Source organism: Cucumis melo, chromosome 5, assembly GCF_025177605.1.
Source record: "Cucumis melo cultivar AY chromosome 5, USDA_Cmelo_AY_1.0, whole genome shotgun sequence".
NCBI classification, from domain to species: domain Eukaryota; kingdom Viridiplantae; phylum Streptophyta; class Magnoliopsida; order Cucurbitales; family Cucurbitaceae; genus Cucumis; species Cucumis melo.
In genome coordinates, this window is record NC_066861.1 from 20,467,698 (window position 1) to 20,494,056 (window position 26,359).

The following is a 26,359-nucleotide window of genomic DNA, read 5'->3' on the forward strand; positions in this document are numbered from 1 at the left end:
AAAGTCAAAATGTTGACTTTGACTAGAATGGCCAAATGACCATTTTGTCGTTGAACAAAGTTAGTGGAAAAATCCAACATTTTGTTGGATAATCCCATTAACACTATGGGCTAAGTGGAAGCTCATGGTGATGACACCAAGCACACTAAGACAAAATGGAATGGTGAATAAATCCACTAATTGTTAGTGAATTGTGAGGTGTTGGGCTTCAGTGATTCAATTACATGTAAATTTTGCATGTAAGTTGTTTATAAAAAGATAGCATTTTCAAATTTTCAAAAACTTTTGCCACTGTTTGATTTTCAGTTAAAAGAAAATTAAAATCACCAAAGTTTTTCCCTAAAATTTCTTCTTCAATTTCCATCCATCTCTCTTTATTACCTTCATTGAACGGGTCCCACAATTCGGTTCTAAATCTAGAGAATAGCGGGTCAACACTATTAGTGGCCCCACTCGAGTTAAGAGGAGATTGCAAGGATCGAGAGACTCCGAAGGTGAGTTTTTCATAATCTAATCATAAATTATTCAAGATAATTAAGTAATAAACTTACCTTAAGTTTTCTGGTGTTACATTTTTATTACAACCAATGGTGAGGAAAGATCTGCATTTTGAAAAACTTTTTAATGAAAAAAAAACCCACACGAGCCAAGTCAACATTCAATTCTTAGAAATCTTGAGGCTGATGATTTCCAACAATGTATTTTTGGATCTACCAAAGTTATAGAGTAGAAAATTATGGTAAGCTCTACATACATATGAATCCAAAAATAATTTCGTGTCATAAATATCTTTGCTTTGCTTGTTTGATTTAAAATTTAAAATTCAATATGATTCATCCAATTCAAGTTGTTCACATGTCAAAGCAACCAAAGAATTAAAGTTGACTCGCATATCTACCAAAATTTCGGATACTGCAACTATTCTATTGACCTCCATAAAAAAAACAATAGGAATAGATATTCTAATCTGGAAAGAAGAAAATATAATTAAGTATTTAGATGTAATTGAGGCTGATGATTTCCAACAATGTATTTTTGGATCTACCAAAGTTATAAAGTAAAAAATTATGGTAAGCTCTACATACATATAAATCTAAAAATAATTTCGTGTCATAAATATCTTTGCTTTACTTGTTTGATTTAAAATTTAAAACTCAATACGAGCCCGTGTTTATTTCTAAAATTATTTAGAAAAGAAAACGTTCTTTTGCTACGACGTATTCCGCATTCTTAAATGTTTTGAGTTGAAACTGCCTACTATTTATTTCATCTTCTAATTCAATCGATTAGTCGATGGAACAATAATTGATTGTGTAAGAAAAAACAAGTTAGGATGGTCAAATGAACGAAAGAGATCTTGTAAAATATTAAATTTTCTTTAAATATTTCAATAAAATGTTACACAATCTTATATTAAGAAACAACAAATATTTCTCTTTTCTTGGTCAAACATTGCAACAACAATCTTTATCGGTGCTAGGTAGCTTTGGGTAACAAAACCCAGCACCAAGGTTCTCTCGGATGCAATCATTATAACATGACTCATCGTCATAAGTATCAGAGCATGGTCGGACACAATGCACGTTCAAAACGTCTCCTTTCGCTGTCATATTACCAAAAATAACATTGTTTAAAATATTGTTCTAGCAAAAGTAGTTTTATAGAATTAGAGGACTAATGAGTTAAAAGAGCATACTTGTTGATACAATGCATGTGAATATCACCAAAACAACAAATGACATCGTAGCAAGCTTTTGGGTTGCCATATCTCTTAGAAGATATGGATCCTTAGGCTTTGATGAGAAATTTTTGATTATGATGCATATGTTCTAGAAAATGTAAAGGGGTGTATTTAAAGCGCCTTTTCCTAAAACTTCTCGTTAGACAAGCCGCTTAAAAAAAAGTAAAAAACATCGGTTAAATTTAGTGTATGAAAACTAATACTTCTATTAAAGGCAAAATTCAAAATAACGAAGGATTGACATCGAAGGTACTAATTTTAAATAAAATTAAATAAAAAAGATATATTATGCATGAGATAAAATTAGAAAAGTTCAAAAAACAACACAGAGTATGTACTAAATTCCATTATGTACAAAACTTCATCAAAACTTTGAAAAAGAACACATAGAATAAATTTGGAAAAGACAAGAATTAACCATTTTTTTCGTCTTAATTACAGGAAACAATCTAAACATAGCCATGTCCTAAAGTTAAAGGAAACTGCTTCTTAGTGCAAGAAATCCGTTAGAAAAAGATAAGTATATTTACCTATATTTTTAAGCTTATACCATCGAATATGAAGAGTAGACCCAATTTACATTCTCAACTATACACAAAATGCGTTCGTCTATAAAACAAAATGGGTGTTAAAAAAGAAATTGCGGTGTAGGGAATTATGAACTTAAAATTGAAACTAATTTATTATTGTAAAATAAACGAAAATTACATGGCATAAGCTGCTGGAGATTTAACTATGAAGAATGAAATACATAACAAGCAAACTGTTACGAATTTCTACACTAACTCAGAGAACACAATATCGAATTAACTAGAATGCAATAGCCAAATAACCACAAAGTAAGCGATAAAAGAATAAAAAACACAAAAATATATAGTAGTTCAACCAATTTAGTCTACATCCACTTTGAGAACCAACTTAGAGAGATTTTATTAAGAGCAATATCAATCAAGATAAAATTATAGATATCAACAAAGTAATATGTAATCTATAATATTATCGTCGAATCCAACTTTACAGTTGACCAAACACGAAGAAATTGAGAGAATCATGTGCCTGATGTTGCCTCTGATACCGAGACCAAAAACCACTAGAAACTGCCTCCTTTGATCGGAGACCCACGTGTCGAACAAGCTACTACAAATCCAATAAGAACCCATGGCTAAACCCACCTCTTACAGCTCGAAACCGCGGCAAAAAGCAACACTAAACCACAGTCAAGACTACCTACGAACACACCAGAAGAACGTCGCTGAAACTGTTGAAAAAAACTGCCTCTAACCCGACAGAAAACCACCACGCAACAACCCGTCAAAGCTCGCAGTCTATACCAAAAAAAACAAGACCTAAACGTCCAAAAAATTATGCAGCTTTCTCTCTTCCTAGAAAACGCCGTGAATGCTGACCTGTAGAACGCAGGAGCCCGTCGCCATCAACCTCTCTTATGGTCTGTGCAAGAAAAAATTTCTCTCTCTCTCTACTGTGTTTGCATGCGACTGCCCCTCATCTCAGTCTTTTTCTTTCTTTTCTTTTAATAACCTAGAAGAAAAAGATGTGAATATTTACAAAAATGCCATTGAAGTATATCTACAATTATTCCCACAACATAAAACCCAATTTTTAAACCACTTAAATATTTGTCATTTTTCTACAAATCTCCCTCATGACAAACTATTTAAGACACCAAACTGATTCTTCCAATCACCATATCATCCAAAATTAACCTTCAGCTTATCTGACCGATATTTAAACCTATGAGTTGAAAAAACCTTGGCTACCAACCTAGTCTTATACCTAGGCTTACTATCACTTCCTAGCTTGAACCACTTTGGTTGAATGAGTTTCTGAATAAAACGCTTTTGGAACCAATGACCATGTCTGATTCTTTCACAAAATGAACAACTCTACTTCTATAGCATCCTTCTATTGTTTCTTCGAATCAGATGCAATACTGTCACTGCAAACTCTTTCATCAATCAAAGTCCTCTCCTGTTGAGATCATACGCCATCAAATTCAAATTGTTGTGTAGCCTCTGTTTATGAAAGTAGTGGTGACTGATCACTAGATACATCTAAACCTTTGCATGATGGTCGACCCCTATCACAACATGATCAACTGTCTGAAATTGTAGTACCTTCCAACACATACAGACCATTCCTCAAGGTTCCCTTCAGTTTAACCAAAGAACCCTTGGTAACTTTCACAACTCCATTTTCAGATTTTATGGTATAATTTAATCTCTCTAATTCACCAAGAGATATTAGATTACGTTTGAGTTTTGGAACATAGCTTACATTAGTAAGCATTCTGATCATCTCGTCATGTATTGCAATTTGAACTAAACCAGTTTCCTTTACATTACGGCTACCATTATCACCCAATAAGACTTTTTTCTATCATCTTTTTAAAGTTAATCAGAAAATTCCGATTAGGAGTCATGTGATACGTGCACCTTGAATCCATGATCCAAGCATCCTATATATCCCTATGAGATACCATCAAAACCTCTGCTGAATCATACCCTAAATCATACCTATTAGTAACATTCGCTTCACTAGTCTTAGCGGCAGACTTGCTACTTGATGCTTACTTGCTCTTATTCAAAGGGCAATGTTTCTTAAAGTGTCCTTCTTTATGACAAAGGAAACACTTTCTAGTTTTCCCCTTTGAATTCATCCTATAACTCTTCTCTTTGCCTTTCCAGCACTTTTTATACTTCTTCCTCTAGCCATGAGTAACTCTCCATCCTTGCGTTCTTTCTTAATTTCGAGATTTCTTGCCTTTAAGGCATCCAATATTATATTCATGATTAATGAATCTCGACCATATTTAATAGTTGCCTTAACCTCTCGATATATTTTTGGTAATGAATTTAAAAGAATCGCTGCTTGATTCTCATCCGACATCTTCTCACCAATGTTATTGAGATCAACTATAATCTTCTGAAATTAATCTAGGTTCTCTTCTGAGCATTTATTTTGGTCCTTATATCCAAAGAATTTCTCCTTTAGATATAATTTATTTGGCAAGAACTTTGTCAAGTAACGACTTTCTTGCTTCTTCCACAACTCCCTTGTAGTATTAGCCTGATCCACTAGCCTAAGCACTTCATCTAATAGATACAGAAGGATTGTTGAATAGGTCATTTCATCCATATCCCTGTTTTCACTTTCTGTAATATTTTCTTGAAGGCTCTCTTCATCTAAGATTTTAGCTACTTTTTGTTGAACTAAAAGAGTTCTAATCTTTTTCCTCCAAATAGCAAAGTCACCCTTCCTAATAAACTTAGACACCTAAAACCACGTCGAAGCCATCTTTACAAAAGTGATTAAACCAACGATATGCCAACTGCAGACTACTACACAAAACCCAAATTTTCTTTGGATCGAATAGAGCTCTGATACCACTTGTTATAAATTTCTACACTAAATCAAAGAACATAATACCAAGTCAACCAAAACGCAATAGCTAGACAACCACAAACTAAGCGATAAAATAATAAACGACACAAAGATATATAGTGGTTCGAGTAATTCGGTCTACATCCACTTTCAGAACTAGCTTGAAGGGATTTTATTAAGAGCAATATCAATCAAGATACAAATTAAAGATATCAACAAAGTAATATGTAATATGTAATATTATCATTCAACCCGACTTTATCGTCAACCAAACACCAAGAAACTGAGAGAACTACGTGTCAAACAAGCTACTACAAACCCAATAAGAACCAGTACTAAACCACAGTCAAGACTATCGACGAACGCACTAGAAGAATGTCGCTAAAACTGTTCGAAAAAACTACCTTTAACCCGACGGAAAAACACCACGCAACAGTCCGTCAAAGCTCATCGTCTCATCTTGAAAAAGCAAGACCTAATCTTTCAAAAATGCTGTAGATTACTCTCTTGTCGAAATATGCCATGAACGCCGACCTGTAGAACACCGAAGCCCGTCGCCAATAACCTCTCTCGAGTTCAATCTCTCTCTCTTATGGCATGTACAAGAAGAATTTCTCTCTCACATCTAAGTTCAAAAAAGATAATTAAGGAAAAGTATGTTTTTAATTCTCACTTCAAAGAATATGTATGTTTTGTCTTTTAAGTTTTAAAAATGTACCTAGATAGATTACAATTTTATAACTATAAAAAAAATTGGTTTTCAAGTTCTTAAAATGTATCTTTTTAGTCCTTGAGTTTTCAAAAATAGGTTTAAAAGGTTACTCAAATAACTTTATACTTTTAGAATTTTAAATAATTATATGACATTTAAAATTAGAAGAATAATAATTTCCTAAAATCATTTTATTTCTAAAACTTAATTTTTTATAACTTTAAATATCATATAATTATTTTTAAAAAATAAAAAAGTACTTCTAGGACATTTTAAACCTATTTTAAGAAAACTGAAGGACTAAAAAAGTACGTTTTGAAAACTCATTGTAAAACCCCAAATTTTTTAAGAACCTTTTAAACTTGCTAAGGATTAGTTAAGGAAAGAGAAAATGAGATTAACAGGTAAAAGAAAGGAGAATTTCTTGGAAAAGTTAATTTAAGGTTAAGCATTGAGTTTTGGGTATTAAGCCAAGAAGGGAAAAGTTGGAAAATGGCCATGTGTCAAGATGGAGTGCTACGCGTTTAGAGGTTAAGTTGGGCGGCCAAAGTGTTGAGAAAAACCTCCAAGGATGAGGTATAAAAGCGGCCAAATGATGTGGAGGGTATGGCTAAGGAAAGGTCAAATAACCTTTAAATCATAAGAAGCTATGCGTTTTGAGCATGAAAAGGCGGCCAAGGTTTGATTGGTATGACTTAGGCAGGGAGAACCTAAATGTTATAGACGACCAACATGAATCTAAGTGAGAAGACTTGTCTTGATAGGTTAGTGAGTCTTGATGTGGGCTATGCAAGGAGATTGATTATGTGCTAGGCGAGATGATACCCTAAGATATGAGTAAGCATAGAGAATAGGTGGCTAGGCGGCTAGACGAGGAATGCTGCACGCGAGAAAGGCTTGCGACCATAGAGGCTAGCGAGGCATTTAAGTAAGCAAGGTGGTCAACTAAGGCAAGTTGGTTTGGTGGAATTCCAGGTGTTTTCATCATATTTTATGCATTTTGTTGCAAGCAGGAGGTGGATTAAGGAAAGTTTGAGGTGTCAATCAAGTATCATGCAAGGATCACTATAAGTAGGATAAATTAGACAGAGGGTTGCTCACAAATCCACTTGTGTCATTTACTTCAAATTACTTCTAAAAATTTATAATTAGTTCTAATTTCTAGACTAGGACTTCTGGTCAGATTGGAGGCAAGGAGGATTATGCAGAAGCAAAGGAAGGGGAGGAAGGTCATTTTTCTATAGAAACTCAGTATAGTACGCTTCTAAGAGTCCTTAGAATGCATCCTTTGAAGTTTTAATCTTAACATTTTGAGATGAGAAAGTTAAGGCAATTCTAAGAAAGTTTGTAAAAGAAAGTTTCCCATTTTGAGGTTTGGATCAAAAGTTATAGGTGTTGAAAATTGATTGTCCAATTTTGAAAATTTCACAGATTTCAGCCAAGGGTTGAGTGGCCAAGCATTACCGCATGGAAGGGTTGGACATACACGTGCAAGAAAGTTATGGAGGTCATTCGACGATAAGAACGTGTCCAACTTACACGCATGGCCATGGGCGTAAAAGTTAGCATGAGTATGACAACGCATACAAGGCACACGACCATGAAGCGCGCAAGGCACTCGACCAAAATTAACATGAAACCTCATTGTGAGGTTAGCACGCAACAAGGTCTGTACAGGCCATGCACACATGCCAATCCCCTTCGCCCTGCCACTGAATGCTAGCATGCCATTTGGACTAGTTTGATATGGAAATTTTAGGAAGAGTTGATGATGAAGAAGTTTTTAAGAACTTTAATTGGTCAACTTTCTTCTATATTCATCTGCTCAACAGTTTAAAGACAAGTCTACAAGGGAAAAAAGAAGCATACAAGTTAAAGAAGACAAAAAGTTTCAAAGCAGTGACATACTACAACATCAAAGGCTACGTGCATGCTTTTCAGGTGATTTTTATTTGTTTATACACTTCAATTAAATACAAACTAAACATCAAAGTTTAACATATTTGTTTAAATGTTTTAGGTGTGGACTTATGAAGTACTCTCAACTGCAAGTGAGCACTTAGCCACAAAAAACAATAAGGAATTAATCCCTAGGATATTAAGATGGAATTGTACACAAGCTCCATCTTACAAAATGTTGCAGAAGAACATATTCGACAACAAAAGTGTAAGTAAAACTTGTCAGTGATCATTTAATACAATTCCACAATTGTTTAATACAATTCCATGGTCGTTTAGGTTAATGAAATATCGTTTATATTGAATACCATATGTAGTTTATCATATTATTTTATAAACGATCGTTTATATTAACAATTCTTTGATTATATCATTGCAGACTGTTGTTAAACCTAAACTGAAGCTATCAACCCAAGAGAAAGCTTTCATGGGGAGTCGAATTCGGTGGGATGATAACATGGAAATGGAGAACGATGAATCCATTCCAGATATTAACAACAGTAATACCAATACTCCTGATGATGCAATGAACAATCAACCATTGGAGCAATCAGACTCATCTCCACAACTGTCACCACAAAGGAAACAAGTCATAACAAAGGAAACAAAGTCAAACGGTGGCTAACCAGTCTGGAATGCATCCAATCACCAACAAGAAACGTTGCAGATTAAAGAAGTCCAATGACAAAGAACAACAAAGTCATCTGAAATCTTACAAAAAACTGAAGAATGAAATAAAAGAAGTTCATAAGGATTTATCCACACTGACTTCTACAGTCTCTAGGATGGATGACACAATTAGAAAGCAGTCATTGGAGCTGTCTGAAATGAAGCAGATGTTGGAGAGATTGGTCCAGGTAATCTTTGTTTTTAGAAAGTATTTCGTTTATCATTGTTTAAATAAATGATCGTTTAACTAAAATATTTGATCGCCTATCAAATTTCAACGATCGTTTATCAAAGTTACACAATCGTTTAGATATGATACATCATCGTTTACTTTTATATAAACGATCATTTAGCAATTCGTTTTTAAATATTTTCGTTTTTATTTGTTTATTAAAATCAAAATCAAAATCAAGGGAATGATCATACTCATCAGAATGACAATGATGATCATCATAATAGAGAAGATATGATCACCAATGATCAACCATATGTTGAAGAACAACATACTGAACATCAAGAGGAAACCCAAAGGTTAACATTTCATTCATTGTTTACTGCTTTATATTGTTGAAAATTGCTTACATTCTAAATAAGTAACTGCATTTTTTCTTATTCTCATTTTCTTTCTCATTTTGTTTAGGGAACATCAAGAGGAATCAGGTAGTGATATTAGCATAGATGGCAAGGATGTAGACTTGCTATTGACTATAAGACATTTATCGGATAATATAAATGGTCAAAGTCAGAAAGAAAAAGATCTGCCAAAAATGATTACTACCTTTCCACTTATGAGCCAACCTCTTCCACTTTGTGAGATAATACCATCATCAAGTAGTACTTTCAAACAACTTGTAATGGTTCCATTGGATCAAACTGTACAAATTTATGAGGTGCCACCATCAATTTCAATTGTAAATGAAGAATGTCAACTGGTATGTATACACAACAACTATATAGTCCTTTGAATTAAGAGTTTGTTTCTTATCTAATATTATGCATCGTAAGAAATACAAAAAAAATGATCAAGTAGTTACTTTGGTTAAGATAGAAAAAGAAAATGAACAAGTAACTGAGGATCAAACAATTGGAAATGTGCAGCAATCTACCTCAACTAAAAAAATAGAATCTTAATTGATATGTATACATAACAAAATGTGTAGTCCTTTAAATTAATAGTTTGTTACTTGTCTAATATCGTACATTACAGGAAAGACCAAAACAACAGGTTGAGATTCAAAAAAATGATGAAGAAGTTACTTTGGTTAGAAATGAACCAGTAACGTAGAAAGAAAGTTCTACAATTGATTTAGAATCTATATTGGTATGTATATAAAAGAACTCTGAAGTACTTTGCATCAATTATTATTCTTTTTTAGTTTTTCCTTAGTTAACAACATTGTGCATTATAGAAAATAAATTAACAAAAAAAACCAATGAAGAGAAGGAAGTTACGTAATATAGCAAATAAAAAGGTACATGATCAAGATCAACAAGTTAATCTACCTACAACATCTACTGAGATCATATCAGAACCTACAATACCTGTCCTAGATGTCGAAATCAGAGATGTAGATATATATGATCCCATGTGGCAAGTGGATCTAAAATTATGGAAGGCATACTTATCTTAGAAAAGATCGGAAAAACAACTCATGAAGAAAGGAAAGTAGTGTCCACGACCAGAAATAAAGAATTTTTCAAAAAACTTGAAGAAAACACATGGATACTAGGAGACGTAAGTACTCTTTCAAAATTTCATTTTATATATAAAACTACAAAATCGAGTACAACATACTTTATCTAACCAAACGATCGTTTATATTTATTAAATGATCGCTTAGTAAGGAAAAGAATGTTGTAAATGATCACTTGTATTTGCTAAATGATAACTTAAAGTATCGCTTCTGTTCAATAAATGATCGTTTATATATATCACACGATCACTTAGTAAGTAAACGATCACTTGTATTTGCTAAATGATCGCTTAAAGTATCATTTCTATTCACTAAACGATCGTTTAATTTTTCTTGTAGACTATGGATTTGCTATTGTCACACTTGCAAAAAAAAATGTTGCATATCAAGAAACTTTGCAAGTATACTTTTAGAATAATAGATTCAGCATTTATAGTAAGTTGTTATTCTTTAATTTATTTTTCTATAGAAGTTAAAATGCATAATTATATTTTGACTAAATTTTTTTACTTGTTCTTCAAGACTGGAATCAATAAACCACACTGCATAGTTTAGCAACGACTTTTTGATAATCATGTGCTGACACCAAACAAAATGAAAGCTGAATGAACAGACACAACAGCACACTTAGAGATATGGACAGAATTAGATTTGGAATACTATTTTAATACAGCTCTTGGTGATTTCCAAGAAACAGAAGAGTGGGGAGATGTCAACTATGTGATTGGATGCATCAACATAAGAGAACACTGATTGGTTATTGCAGCTGATATGAGGAAATGCAAGATCTACGTGTTCGACTCAATGCCAAAATATGTTGAGAAAAAACTTGTTTATAAAGCTCTTGAAATGTCTGCACAATGCATCCCCTCACTTGCAATTGCAATTGGGATGAATCTTCATTCAAAAAGTTTCAAATATAGCCCTTGGCCAGTAGTCAGATCGAATACAATATTATAAAAAGAGTGTTAATTAGATTGTGGCATTTTTTTTCAAAATTTATTGAATGCCTTGTAACAAATGCTGACCATGATTGTCTAACTGTAGAAAACATGAAACTGATTAGACAACAATATGTACCGGAACTTTGGGCAAATAAATACCTTTTGTAAATAAATGTATATTTGGTTCTTGTACTTTTGATTGAATGTTTGTATTCGTTTAGATAGTGTAACGCCCCAAATTTTCGAGGTAAACTTTTACCGCCTTATTTAATTTTTAGGGAATTTTAAATTTTGGATTAATTTCTGAAATTCTGGAAGTTTATAGTTGTAAATTTATATGATAATAATATAATAGTAACTATATTATTATTATTATTGTTATTATAATCTTTATATATATAAATTAATATTAATATTATCTTTTATTTATTTTATTAATCTTATTATTATTATTAATTAATTAGAAAAAAGTTAATACATATATATATATAATATTTTATTTATTATTATTATTAATTAGAATTATTAAAAGTTAATATATATATATACATTTAATAATATTTTATTTATTATTATTATTATTTTAAAATGTTATTATTATTATTAAATTCTTAATTTAATATATATATATATATATATATATATATTTTATAAAAAAAAAAGGGAGAAGGGAAACCCTACCGCGCGCGAGCCCCCATCCATTTCGTTTTCTTCCGTGCGCCGCCGCTCACCCCCTCAAATTTTCTTCTTCATTTTTCCGGCGGCCTCTTTCTTCTTCTTCTTCTTCTCTTCGGCTTCTTCACCCGACGAACACAGACGCCATCCGTACGCCTTCGACGACCACCCATTTTTCTCCATCCGCGCCTCACCGACGGGAAGCCACAGCGACAGCCGTCCCCGACCATTCTTCTTCTGGGTTCCGCGTGTACGGCCAGCCATCGGCCGTCTCTGCCTCGGTGGTGCGGCGTCGGCTGTCGTCATACCAGCATCGACGTAAGGGCAAGCCATTCTGCCATCGCCGCCGTGTGTGCCGCCGCCGGGTAGTGTGGAAATTAAACCGGCTCCAAACCGGCTGTGTGGAGCCGAGCTAGCCAAGCCGCCAACAATCCCAGTCGCGAGCCGAGTGAGCCGCGTGAGTCGAGCCGAGTGAGCCGAGCCGAATGAGCCGGGCGAGCTGAGCCGCGAGCCGAGCCGAGCCGAGAACCAAGCCAAGCCGAGCTGAGTCGAGCCGAGCCGAGAACCAAGCCGAGCCGAGCCGAGAACCAAGCCGAGTTAAGCCGAGCCGAGCCGAGCCGAGCTGAGCCGAGGCTAAGCCGAGCCGAGCTGAGTTGAGCCGAGCTGTGAGCCGAGGCCAAGCCGAGCCGAGCCGAGAGTGAGCCGAGCCGTGAGCCGAGGCCAAGCCGAGCCGAGCCGAGCCACCTAAGCCTTCCTTCCTCCACTTCGGGTCACGGTGAGTCTTCGGTAAGGATTTGTTTTAATGAATTCCCTAACGTTGCCATATCCGATTCGAGTTGATTATTGGAATAAGCTTTGACCCTATCTTTCACCCCTTAAAGGTAGTAAAGAATTGACGTTTAAGCTCTCGGGTTCTGCGGCAGGCTTGGTTGGAGATAGCTGCCTTCTTTCCTCGGGTAAGTCAACGGATGTGCTTCGGACCTTCTAAAACGACTTCTACTAAAGTCATCAACTAAAACCTTCGTGTTTTCGTTTTAGGTTGAGCTGTTGAGCGTGGATTCGATCGAGGGGCATAGCCGAGTATCAGGTAAGGGTTTTTCCTACTACTGGACCTCGGATCGAGGCCGAAAAACGTAGTAATCCGCAGGGGATTACACGTTAGTGATTGTACTGAATAATTGTATGTGTGTTGACTGTTAAGCACTGTTATTATATTTTGCCTGGTGTAAAGGTACTGTGACTGCTATCTGTAGATTGGGATTTTATGTTGATGGACCTTGAAGTTACGGTTCAGTATGTAGTAATCATTGGGCTGGATGTCGATCATGGAGTTTGGACGGGGAAGGACAGTGAGTCCGGTTTTGGTTGGTTAGTTGATGGGGTTCTAGGGTTTTCCCTAATGGTGAGCGAATTGGTGATGCGTATAGCAACTGAGGGTAGAGTTGTTTAAACCTATACTATCTGACTGACAAAACCTATGGCGGAACTGTATTATGAATGCCGTTGGGATGTGACTGATGTAGACGGTTTAGTATGGACTGAGGGGTAATGGTTAGCTTCATCTATGGGGTAGTGTGCCTTACGGATATGTGCATCCTTCGGGAGCACTAGACTGATGTGTGCGTCCTTCGGGAGCACTAGACTGATATGTGCATCCTTCGGGAGCACTAGACTGATATGTGCATCCTTCGGGAGCACTAGACTGATGTGGGCATCCTTCGGGAGCACTAGACTGATAGGTGCATCTTTCGGGAGCACTAGACTGATACGTGCATCCTTCGGGAGCACTAGACTGATATGTGCGTTCTACGGAACCACTAGACTGTTATGTAGGGTACCCCCGAATAGGAAGTTAACTGTTGTCCCCTAACGGGCCCAGTAGTGGGTCCCTTACTGGGTATGTTTATACTCACCCTTTTCTCTTCCTTAACTTTTCAGGTAAGGGCACAGCGAGGGGCAGACCGACGAGAGGCAGGAAGGACACGTGAAGGCCATATGGACGCGTCTGGTTTCTTATCGCTTCCGCTATGTATTTTGTCAGAATATTTGACTTGTGATTTTGAACTGATGACTTGAGTTTTTATTTGAGACTTTTATGATTTATTTAAAATAGGGCCCGAAACTGTCTTTTTGTAATGTTTCTAATGTTTTTAATGAATCGTAACTGGTCCGTTTTAAATTTTATGTTGAATGGTCGAGTTTTGGTATTTGGTAGTGACCTCAGCTTAGTCCGGAAAGTTGGGTCGTTACAGATAGATATCACAAAACAATTGTATAAAGATATAAAAACATTCGTGTAGAGAAATAGACATCGTGCATATATCTTTAAGCAATCGTTTAGTAAAGTCTAAACGATCTTCTTAATACACATAAAAATATTAAGTGATCATTTATATAAACCACACTAATATCTAAAGAATATTAACCGATTTCCTAAATGTACATGTGAAGAATATTAAGCGATCATTTATATGTATCACACTAATGTAAAAGATCGTGCATATATATTTAAGCGATCATTTAGTAAAGTCTAAACAATCTTCTTAATACACATAAACAATATTAAGCGATTTCCTAAACTTACATGTGAAGAATATTTAGCGATCGTTTATATGTATCACACTAATGTAAAAGATCGTGCATATATCTTTAAGCGATCGTTTAGTAAAGTCTAAACAATCTTCTTAATACACATAAACAACATTAAGCGATTTCCTAAACGTACATGTGAAGAATATTAAGCGATCGTTTATATGTATCACACTAATGTAAAAGATCGTGCATATATCTTTAAGCGATCATTTAGTAAAGTCTAGACGATCTTCTTAATACACATAAACAATATTAAGCGACCGTTTATATATCTAATGTCTAAACGATATCAACTCTCCATCAAATTTAATATCAAACGTGTATACATAATAATGAAAGAGAGAGAGTACACATTTTCATTAATTGTTCAAACCTTGCCTTGCTTATAAGTCCTACTATTATGTCCTTTACGATTACAATTAGAACATCTAGTTGAACTACTAAATTCGCCAACAGATGGAATTCTTTGTTTTCTTGGTCTTCCAGCTTGCTGTTTAAAGACAAGAGGTAATATTTTCATGACAGAATCTACAACTCTCTAATCAAAATGAGATCCAAGAAGTTGAATACAACCATTGTATGTTGCTGATAGTGTTTCTCTATAATAAAATTCATATAGATAAGGATAGGTATCTAAATTAAGTATTCGTAGAACAGCAAGAGCATGTGCACAAGGAATCTCTTCGACATCCCATACTCGACAACTACAACATACCACGTTTAACTTCACAATAAACTATTGATTTCCATCCGTTACTTGGTATTCAGTTGTACTTATTGGATCAACTTATACATAACACAAATAAGGACAATTAATAAAATAAGAAGAATAGATTTCAATCTCCATATACATCACATATATATAGATATCAATCTATCAGTGCCTATCTGAGACAGGAACAGATAAATTGATATCTTTATCTATTTGATAGACAAAGATATCAATCTATCTCTAATTGTCTGAAAAAAAAATCGTACCAATAATCTTCTCGACTTTTCATGTTCTAAACACAGAACATTCTCAGCCCAAGAAGTCAAATGACTCTTCATTGTAGAAGTAGCTTTACTTCATTCATAAAACCACTTTTGCAATACATCCCTAATTGAACAAAGCATTGTAGCCACAAATAATTCTCTAAGAACTTTAAACACTGGAATTACACTTTATGCACAATTTGATGTCATCATTCTATACCTTCGTCTACATGAATATGCCCGAGACCACTTCTCAAAAGCAACACTACTAAGATAATCTCTAATATTTGAACAAACAGACTCCATGCATCTCATGTGGTACTCAAATTCTTCAATAGTGTAGACATAAGCACAGCTAAAGAAATACTTATCAATTAGTGGATCCTTAAAATGGAGTTTCAAGTTACTTAAAAAATGTTTTGTGCACACACAATACTCAACATCAGGAAACACTCTTAAAACGTCTTTGGGGATGCTAAGATGCCTATCAGAAACAATGACTAAATTAGCCCGCTCTGAAAAACTAGCTCATATCTTCTTAAAAAACCATGTCCATGATACATCATTTTTAGAATCTACAATGGCAAAAGCAAGAGGGAAGATTTGATTTGTTACCATCTTTTGATGAGGTTGTTAATAGAATGCCACCAAAGTTACACTTCAAAAATGTCCCATCAACAGAAATAATAGGTCTACAATATTTCCATCCCTCAATTAATGCACCAAAAGCCATAAAGCAAAACTTGAAATAACCACTATCATCAATTTCTAAAGCAGTGCATGTACCTATAATAATTAAAGATACATTTCTATCAACACAAACAGAAAAGAACATAAAGAATATGAAGATGTCAATATTGGTCTATTTAGATAGACTATGATATTAGTCTATCCACATCTATTTGCAAATCAATTTAAATTTGACATACAAAACTGATAATACCTGGGTTAGATTCAACCAATTTATCAAAGAATCTTGGAATCAAGACAAATGATTCAACTGTGTTGCCATGTAATATCTTTATCATATGTTCTTTTGCCCTCCAAACTTTCTGGTAACTTATATTAACTCCAAGATTTGTTTGAGCCTTATGATAATCTCTTTAGGAATGGAACGATCAGTAGACATGAATCTAAAATCATCTATCAAACAATTGTCAATTACTGTTGAAGAAGCTTGTATGTGAGAAATTTGGGCAGTACTCAATGAACAATCATGGTCAAAAGTGTATTTTCGTGGCATCCACAAATCACACTTCTTATAACGAGATGCTCTTACATATCATTTGCAACCTTCTTGCAGATATCTAAATTCAAGAGACCTAAAATTTGATACTATAGTCTTAAATTGAAAGTTGTTCTTCACTGCTATTATGCAAAAACACTTTGAAAACACATGTTTACTTTCAAATAAAGTTTTTTCCTTCAAATCAGAATAATAAGAGATGTCTCTTATAACTTCATCATTTGAAACAGAAGAAGAAAAACCTATATTCAGTGACATATCAACATTCTCTCGTACACTACTAGATGAATAAGACATTCCCAAACAATTAACATTTACATGGGCAACTAATGTATGTCTACTAGTTGCATCTTTAGCAAAGTTAAATACCAAGCAACATCATTGTCCTTTATTGGCACCACAGTTTGAACATTACTTTTTCCAAAATCAAGTAAAACAGATAATTCTACTGATTCATCCAATTCAAGTTGTTCACATGTCAAAGCAACCAAGGAATTAAAGTTGACTCGCATATCTACCAAAATTTCGGATACTGCAACCATTCCATTGACCTCCATAAAAAAAAACAATAGGAATAGACATTCTAATCTGGAAAAGAAGAAAATATAATTAAGTATTTAGATGTAATTAGAAAATACTAAACGATCGTGCAAAGATGTTAATAAATACTGAACGATCGTTTAACACCAATAAACGATCGTATATAATAAATTAAATCATCGTATAGAATAAGTTATAGACGATCGTTTAAAGACACTAATCATTTAAACCATCGTATTCAATTTGATACACTATCGTTTAAAGATACTAATCGTTTAGACCATCATATCGAATTTGATACACAATCGTTTAAAGACGTTGATCGTTTAAACAATCGTATTGAATTTGATACACGATAATTTAGAGATGTTGATCGATCGTGTTCATATAGAAAAAGGATCGTCTATATATTGTTAAACGGTGATGTTGATAGAGGTAAACAATCAAGTAATTCGATGAAAATTATCTTGAAGAACTTCAAACTATCGATCTTCATAATGAAATACACAATTCTTACTGTGATTCTTAAAAGTTCAAAACGAAAATAAAAACTTTAAATTCTTAAAAAAAACAAAAACGACATTCATACTAAAATATAAATTCTTAAATCAACGTAAACAGTAATCAACATCTTCAACGATCTTCATAACAATATACAGGATGTCTTATAGTAATACCTACATATTCTAAACATTCTATCTTCACGTCGAAATATATAATTCTGAACGAAATTTTATAATCAACTAAATAGTTCAAAGAAAAAAAATATTTACAATACTCGCCAAAACTAAAATAACTGAGACGATATTAACAGAGCAATATACACAATCTAGATTGTCCAAGATGACAAGAAGAGAAACAATGTTATCGAAGATGATCGATATGAGAGCGAATGTTGTCGAAAATTACCAAAAAGGAAAAGAATGATCAAGATGAAAGATATATAAAAGACGAGATGAATAACTCGGAAACGAAGATCGTGAAAAACTCGGAAACGAAGAAAATCATATTTGAAAGATTGTTATAAAAGATTAAGGGTAAATAAGGAATTTTGAAAAAATAATATGCCTCAATGGACTTGTTATACGGGCAGTAAATAGTTTACAGTTTTTGTTATGTTTATGTAAGTTTTCCATAATCTAATCATAAATTATTCAAGATAATTAAGTAATAAAATTACCTTAAGTTTTTTGGTGTTACATTTTTATTACAACCAATAGTGAGGAAAGATCTACATTTTGAAAAACTTTTTAATGAAAAAAAAACCCACACGAGCCAAGTCAACATTCAATTCTTAGAAATCTTGAGGCCTATGATTTCTAACAAATGTTTTGAGTTGAAACTACCTACTATTTATTTCATCTTCTAATTCAATCGGTTAGTCGATGGAACAATAATTGATTGCGTAAGAAAAAACAAGTTAGGATGGTCAAATGAACGAAAGAGATCTTGTAAAATATTAAATTTTCTTTAAATATTTCAATAAAATGTTACACAATCTTATATTAAGAAAAAACAAATATTTCTCTTTTCTTGGTCAAACATTGCAACAACAATCTTTATCGGTGCTAGGTAGCTTTGGGTAACAAAACCCAGCACCAAGGTTCTCTCGGATGCAATCATTATAACATGACTCATCGTCATAAGTATCAGAGCATGGTCGGACACAATGCACGTTCAAAACGTCTCCTTTCGCTGTCATATTACCAAAAATAACATTGTTTAAAATATTGTTCTAGCAAAAGTAGTTTTATAGAATTAGAGGACTTATGAGTTAAAAGAGCATACTTGTTGATACAATGCATGTGAATATCACCAAAACAACAAATGACATCGTAGCAAGCTTTTGGGTTGCCATATCTCTTAGAAGATATGGATCCTTAGGCTTTGATGAGAAATTTTTGATTATGATGCATATGTTCTAGAAAATGTAAAGGGGTGTATTTAAAGCGCCTTTTCCTAAAACTTCTCGTTAGACAAGCCGCTTAAAAAAAAGTAAAAAACATCGGTTAAATTTAGTGTATGAAAACTAATACTTCTATTAAAGGCAAAATTCAAAATAACGAAGGATTGACATCGAAGGTACTAATTTTAAATAAAATTAAATAAAAAAGATATATTATGCATGAGATAAAATTAGAAAAGTTCAAAAAACAACACAGAGTATGTACTAAATTCCATTATGTACAAAACTTCATCAAAACTTTGAAAAAGAACACATAGAATAAATTTGGAAAAGACAAGAATTAACCATTTTTTTCGTCTTAATTACAGGAAACAATCTAAACATAGCCATGTCCTAAAGTTAAAGGAAACTGCTTCTTAGTGCAAGAAATCCGTTAGAAAAAGATAAGTATATTTACCTATATTTTTAAGCTTATACCATCGAATATGAAGAGTAGACCCAATTTACATTCTCAACTATACACAAAATGCGTTCGTCTATAAAACAAAATGGGTGTTAAAAAAGAAATTGCGGTGTAGGGAATTATGAACTTAAAATTGAAACTAATTTATTATTGTAAAATAAACGAAAATTACATGGTATAAGCTGCTGGAGATTTAACTATGAAGAATGAAATACATAAAAAGCAAACTGTTACGAATTTCTACGCTAACTCAGAGAACACAATATCGAATTAACTAGAATGCAATAGCCAAATAACCACAAAGTAAGCGATAAAAGAATAAAAAACACAAAAATATATAGTAGTTCAACCAATTTAGTCTACATCCACTTTGAGAACCAACTTAGAGAGATTTTATTAAGAGCAATATCAATCAAGATAAAATTATAGATATCAACAAAGTAATATGTAATCTATAATATTATCGTCGAATCCAACTTTACAGTTGACCAAACACGAAGAAATTGAGAGAATCATGTGCCTGATGTTGCCTCTGATACCGAGACCAAAAACCACTAGAAACCGCCTCCTTTGATCGGAGACCCACGTGTCGAACAAGCTACTACAAATCCAATAAGAACCCATGGCTAAACCCACCTCTTACAGCTCGAAACCGCGGCAAAAAGCAACACTAAACCACAGTCAAGACTACCTGCGAACACACCAGAAGAACGTCGCTGAAACCGTTGAAAAAAACTGACTCTAACCCGACAGAAAACCACCACGCAACAACCCGTCAAAGCTCGCAGTCTATACCAAAAAAAACAAGACCTAAACGTCCAAAAAATTCTGCAGCTTTCTCTCTTCCTAGAAAAGGCTGTGAATGCTGACCTGTAGAACGCAGGAGCCCGTCGCCATCAACCTCTCTTATGGTCTGTGCAAGAAAAATTTCTCTCTCTCTCTACTGTGTTTGCATGCGACTGCCCCTCATCTCAGTCTTTTTCTTTCTTTTCTTTAAATAACCTAGAAGAAAAAGATGTGAATATTTACAAAAATGCCATTGAGGTATATTTACAATTATTCCCACAACATAAAACCCAATTTTTAAACCACTTAAATATTTGTCATTTTTCTACAAATCTCCCTCATGACAAACTATTTAAGACACCAAACTGATTCTTCCAATCACCATATCATCCAAAATTAACCTTCAGCTTATCTGACCGATATTTAAACCTATGAGTTGGAAAAACCTTGGCTACCAACCTAGTCTTATACCTAGGCTTACTATCACTTCCTAGCTTGAACCACTTTGGTTGAATGAGTTTCCAAATAAAAGGCTTTTGGAACCAATGACCATGTCTGATTCTTTCACAAAATGAACAACTCTACTTCTATAGCATCCTTCCATTGTTTCTTCGAATCAGATGCAATACTGTCACTGCAAACTCTTTCATCAATCAAAGTCCTCTCCTGTTGAGATCATACACCATCAAATTCAGATTATTGTAGCCTCTGTTTATGAAACTAGTGGTGACTGATCACTAGATACATCTGAACCTTTGCATGATGGTTCACCTCTATCACAACATGATCAACTGTCTGAAATTGTAGTACCTTCAAACACATACAGACCATTCCTCAAGGTTCCTTCAGTTTAACCAAAGAACCCTTGGTAACTTTCACAACTCCATTTTCTGATTTTATGGTATAATCTAATCTACCTAATTCACCAAGAGATATTAGATTACGTTTGAGTTTTGGAACATAGCTTACATTAGTAAGCATTCTGATCATCTCGTCATGTATTGCAATTTGAACTAAACCAGTTTCCTTTACATCACGGCTACCATTATCACCCAATAAGACTTTTTTCCTATCATTTTTTTAAAGTTAATCAGAAAATCCCGATTAGGAGTCATGTGATACGTGCACCTTGAATCCATGATCCAAGCATCCTATATATCCTTGTGAGACACCATCAAAACCTCTGCTGAATCATACCTATCAGTAACATTCGCTTCACTAGTCTTAGCGACAGACTTGCTACTTGATGCTTACTTGCTCTTATTCAAAGGGCAATGTTTCTTAAAGTGTCCTTCTTTATGACAAAGGAAACACTTTCTAGTTTCCCCCTTTGAATTCATCCTATAACTCTTCTATTTGCCTTTCCAGCACGTTTTACACTTCTTCCTCTAGCCATGAGTAACTCTCCATCCTTGCGTTCTTTCTTAATTTCAAGATTTCTTACCTTTAAGGCATCCAATATTATATTCATGATTAATGAATCTCGACCATATTTAATAGCTACCTTAACCTCTCGATATATTTTTGGTAATGAATTTAAAAGAATCGCTTTTTGATTCTCATCTGACATCTTCTCACCAATGTTATTGAGATCAACTATAATCATCTGAAATTCATCTAGGTTCTCTTCTAAGCATTTACTTTGGTCCTTCTTATATCAAAAGAATTTCTCCTTTAGATATAATTTATTTGGCAAGAACTTTGTCAAGTAACGACTTTCTTGCTTCTTCCACAACTCCCTTGTAGTATTAGCCTGATCCACTAGCCTAAGCACTTCATCTAATAGATACAGAAGGATTGTTGAATAGGTCATTTCATCCATATCCCTGTTTTCACTTTCTGTAATATTTTCTTGAAGGCTCTCTTCATCTAAGATTTTAGCTACTTTTTGTTGAACTAAAAGAGTTCTAATCTTTTTCCTCCAAACAACAAAGTCACCCTTCCTAATAAACTTAGACACCTCAAACCACGTCGAAGCCATCTTTACAAAAGTGATTAAACCAGCGATATGCCAACTGCAGACTACTACACAAAACCCAAATTTTCTTTGGATCGAATAGAGCTCTGATACCACTTGTTATAAATTTCTACATTAAATCAGAGAACACAATACCAAGTCAACCAAAACGCAATAGCTAGACAACCATAAACTAAGCGATAAAATAATAAACGACACAAAGATATATAGTGGTTCGAGTAATTCGGTCTACATCCACTTTCAGAACTAGCTTGAAGGGATTTTATTAAGAGCAATATCAATCAAGATACAAATTAAAGATATCAACAAAGTAATATGTAATATGTAATATTGTCATTGAACCCGACTTTATCGTCAACCAAACACCAAGAAACTGAGAGAACCACGTGTCAAACAAGTTACTACAAACCCAATAAGAACCACTACTAAACCACAGTCAAGACTATCGACGAACGCATCAGAAGAATGTCACTGAAACTGTTCTTAAAAACTACCTTTAACCCAACAGAAAACCACCACGCAACAGCCCATCGAAGCTCATCGTCTCATCTTGAAAAAACAAGACCCAATCGTTCGAAAATGCTGCAGATTTCTCTCTTGTCGAAATATGCCATGAACGCCGACCTGTAGAATGTCGAAGCCCGTCGCCAATAACCTCTCTCGAGTTCAATCTGTCTCTCTTATGGCGTGTACAAGAAGAATTTCTCTCTCTACTGTGTTTTCATGCAGTTGCCCCTCATCTCAATCTTCTTCTTTTCTTTTCTTTTAATAACCTAAAAGAAGAAGATGTGAATATTTGCAAAAAAATGTCATTGAGACATAATTACAATTATACCGTCAACATAAAACACAATTTTTAAACCACTTAAATATTTGTCATTTTTCTGTAAAAACTAAAATGAGACGAGGAAACTAAAACTTGAATGGATAAAGCACACTAGGTTGGGATCTACCTCGTTTCAATATTTGACAAGATACAGCAATTTGCTTTTTTGGAATATTGTCTACAATTTGGCTTCAATTTTTGCAAAACTCCTCACATCTAAGTTCAAAAAAGATAATTAAGGAAAAGTATGTTTTTAATCCTCACTTTGAAGAATATGTATGTTTCGTTTTTTGAGTTTTAAAAATGTACCATGATAGATTACAATTTGATAACTATAAAAAAATTGGTTTTCAAGTCTTTTTAGTCTTTGAGCTTTCAAAAATAGGTTTAAAAGGTTACTCAAATAACTTTATACTTTTAGAATTTTAAATAATTATATGACATTTAAAATTAGAAGAATAATAATTTATAAAAAATCATTTTATTTCTAAAACTTTATTTTTTATCACTTTAAATATCATATAATTATTTTTAAAAAATAAAAAAAATACTTCTAGGACATTTAAAACCTATTTTAAGAAAACTGAAGGACTAAAAAAGTACGTTTTGAAAATTCATTGAAAATCCCAAATTTTTTAAGAACCTTTTCGGATACTGCAACCATTCCATTGACCTCCATAAAAAACAACAATAGGAATAGACATTCTAATCTGGAAAAGAAGAAAATATAATTAATTATTTAGATGTAATTAGAAAATACTAAACGATCGTGCAAAGATGTTAATAAATACTGAACGATCGTTTAACACCAATAAACGATCGTATATAATAAATTAAATCATCGTATAGAATAAGTTATAGACGATCGTTTAAAGACACTAATCATTTAAACCATCGTATTCAATTTGATACACTATCGTTTAAAGATACTAATCGTTTAGACCATCATATCGAATTTGATACACAATCGTTTAAAGACGTTGATCGTTTAAAAAATCGTATTGAATTTGATACACGATAATTTAGAGATGTTGATCGATCGTGTTCATATAGAAAAACGATCGTCTATATATTGTTAAACGGTGATGTTGATAGAGGTAAACAATCAAGTAATTCGATGAAAATTATCTTGAAGAACTTCAAACTATCGATCTTCATAATGAAATACACAATTCTTACAGTGATTCTTAAAAGTTCAAAACAAAAAGAAAAACTTTAAATTCTTACAAAAAAACAAAAACGACATTCATACTGATATATAAATTCTTAAATCAATGTAAACAGTAATCAAAGTCTTAACAGATCTTCATAACCAAATACAGGATGTCTTACAGTAATACCTACATATTCTAAACATTCTATCTTCACGTCGAAATATATAATTCTGAACGAAATTTTATAATCAACTAAATAGTTCAAAGAAAAAAAATATTTACAATACTCGCCAAAACTAAAATAACTGAGACGATATTAACAGAGCAATATACACAATCTTGATTTTCCAAGATGACAAGAAGAGAAACAATGTTATCGAAGATGATGGATATGAGAGCGATGTTGTCGAAAATTACCAAAAACGAAAAGAATGATCAAGATGAAAGATATATAAAAGGCGAGATGAATAACTCGAAAACAAAGATCGTGAAAAACTCGGAAACGAAGAAAATCATATTTGAAAGATTGTTATAAAAGATTAAGGGTAAATAAGGAATTTTGAAAAAATAATATGCCTCAATGGACTTGTTATACAGGCAGTAAATAGTTTACAGTTTTGTTATGTTTATGTAAGTTTTCCATAATCTAATCATAAATTATTCAAGATAATTAAGTAATAAAATTACCTTAAGTTTTTTGGTGTTACATTTTTATTACAACCAATAGTGAGGAAAGATCTACATTTTGAAAAACTTTTTAATGAAAAAAAACCCACACGAGCCAAGTCAACATTCAATTCTTAGAAATCTTGAGGCCTATGATTTCTAACAAATGTTTTGAGTTGAAACTACCTACTATTTATTTCATCTTCTAATTCAATCGGTTAGTCGATGGAACAATAATTGATTGCGTAAGAAAAAACAAGTTAGGATGGTCAAATGAACGAAAGAGATCTTGTAAAATATTAAATTTTCTTTAAATATTTCAATAAAATGTTACACAATCTTATATTAAGAAAAAACAAATATTTCTCTTTTCTTGGTCAAACATTGCAACAACAATCTTTATCGGTGCTAGGTAGCTTTGGGTAACAAAACCCAGCACCAAGGTTCTCTCGGATGCAATCATTATAACATGACTCATCGTCATAAGTATCAGAGCATGGTCGGACACAATGCACGTTCAAAACGTCTCCTTTCGCTGTCATATTACCAAAAATAACATTGTTTAAAATATTGTTCTAGCAAAAGTAGTTTTATAGAATTAGAGGACTTATGAGTTAAAAGAGCATACTTGTTGATACAATGCATGTGAATATCACCAAAACAACAAATGACATCGTAGCAAGCTTTTGGGTTGCCATATCTCTTAGAAGATATGGATCCTTAGGCTTTGATGAGAAATTTTTGATTATGATGCATATGTTCTAGAAAATGTAAAGGGGTGTATTTAAAGCGCCTTTTCCTAAAACTTCTCGTTAGACAAGCCGCTTAAAAAAAAGTAAAAAACATCGGTTAAATTTAGTGTATGAAAACTAATACTTCTATTAAAGGCAAAATTCAAAATAACGAAGGATTGACATCGAAGGTACTAATTTTAAATAAAATTAAATAAAAAAGATATATTATGCATGAGATAAAATTAGAAAAGTTCAAAAAACAACACAGAGTATGTACTAAATTCCATTATGTACAAAACTTCATCAAAACTTTGAAAAAGAACACATAGAATAAATTTGGAAAAGACAAGAATTAACCATTTTTTTCGTCTTAATTACAGGAAACAATCTAAACATAGCCATGTCCTAAAGTTAAAGGAAACTGCTTCTTAGTGCAAGAAATCCGTTAGAAAAAGATAAGTATATTTACCTATATTTTTAAGCTTATACCATCGAATATGAAGAGTAGACCCAATTTACATTCTCAACTATACACAAAATGCGTTCGTCTATAAAACAAAATGGGTGTTAAAAAAGAAATTGCGGTGTAGGGAATTATGAACTTAAAATTGAAACTAATTTATTATTGTAAAATAAACGAAAATTACATGGCATAAGCTGCTGGAGATTTAACTATGAAGAATGAAATACATAACAA

At 33.3% G+C, this 26,359-nt stretch overlaps 3 long non-coding RNA genes across 3 annotated transcripts; all 3 read right to left on the reverse strand.

The window, feature by feature from the left end:
* Positions 1-1,385: 1,385 nt before the first annotated feature.
* On the reverse strand, positions 1,386-1,857 carry LOC127149305 (uncharacterized). The gene is made up of 2 exons (XR_007820748.1): positions 1,697-1,857; positions 1,386-1,603 (listed from the first exon to the last, which is right to left on the reverse strand). It is a non-coding gene; the product is annotated as an uncharacterized LOC127149305 (long non-coding RNA).
* A 16,726-nt stretch (positions 1,858-18,583) lies between these two features.
* Positions 18,584-19,098, reverse strand: LOC127149308 (uncharacterized). Its single transcript, XR_007820751.1, has 2 exons — positions 18,938-19,098; positions 18,584-18,844 (listed from the first exon to the last, which is right to left on the reverse strand). It is a non-coding gene; the product is annotated as an uncharacterized LOC127149308 (long non-coding RNA).
* Positions 19,099-25,202: 6,104 nt separating this feature from the next.
* Positions 25,203-25,717, reverse strand: LOC127149307 (uncharacterized). The gene is made up of 2 exons (XR_007820750.1): positions 25,557-25,717; positions 25,203-25,463 (listed from the first exon to the last, which is right to left on the reverse strand). It is a non-coding gene; the product is annotated as an uncharacterized LOC127149307 (long non-coding RNA).
* Between the last annotated feature and the right edge of the window lie 642 nt (positions 25,718-26,359).